Below are 833 nucleotides of genomic sequence, written 5' to 3'. Positions count from 1 at the left end.
CCCGTTAACGCTCAAGACTTTCCGTGGACGCGGAGCCAAGACATACAAAGGATACTTCATTATCTTCACATGTTTCAGCACTTCAGCCATACACCTCGAAGTAGCGACCGACTACTTTACCGAGGGCTTTATTGCCATATATAAACGCTTCATGAGTCGCAGAGGCCTCTGTTCCACTATCACGAGCGATTGTGGCACCAATCTCGTTGGAGCAGATGCCGAATTACAACGCCTCTTTCAGGCCTCGTCTCGAGAGTGGTCTCGTATCGCCGCTCATCTCGCCACCGACGGTGGAAATTCAATCCACCTTCCGCCCCGCATTTCGGCGGCAAGTGGGAAGCAGGAGTGAAATCAGTCAAGTTTCACCTTCGTCGGGTCATTGGTGAGACCTTGCTCACCTACGAAGAGATGACAACGTTCTTGGCGCAAATCGAAGCGATCCTCAACTCTCGTCCCCTAACGACTCTCTCGGATGACCCATCGGACATCTCCGCACTTACGCCAGGACATTTCCTCGTAGGCTCAGCTCTCACTGCCGTGCCTGAACCGTCTCTGCAAGATCTACCAGGAAATAGACTAACTCGATGGCAGCTCTTACGCCAGATGACAGAGTCATTTTGGCAACGCTGGGCTACCGAATATTTATCACAATTTTAGGTCTCCTCAAAGTGGCATCGGGCTCACAATCGTTACCAAATCGGAGCTCTAGTCCTCGTCAAGGACGAACAACGACCTCCTACCAAGTGGCCTCTCGCACGCATCATCGACGTACACCCTGGCGCGGACGGACTCATCCGCGTCGCTACGGTGAAGACGGCTTCTTCAACTCTCAA

The sequence above is a fragment of the Mycetomoellerius zeteki genome, unplaced genomic scaffold (assembly GCF_001594055.1).
Source record: "Mycetomoellerius zeteki isolate Tzet28-1 unplaced genomic scaffold, Tzet1.0 scaffold727, whole genome shotgun sequence".
Taxonomy (NCBI): domain Eukaryota; kingdom Metazoa; phylum Arthropoda; class Insecta; order Hymenoptera; family Formicidae; genus Mycetomoellerius; species Mycetomoellerius zeteki.
This window is presented reverse-complemented; position numbering follows the sequence as displayed.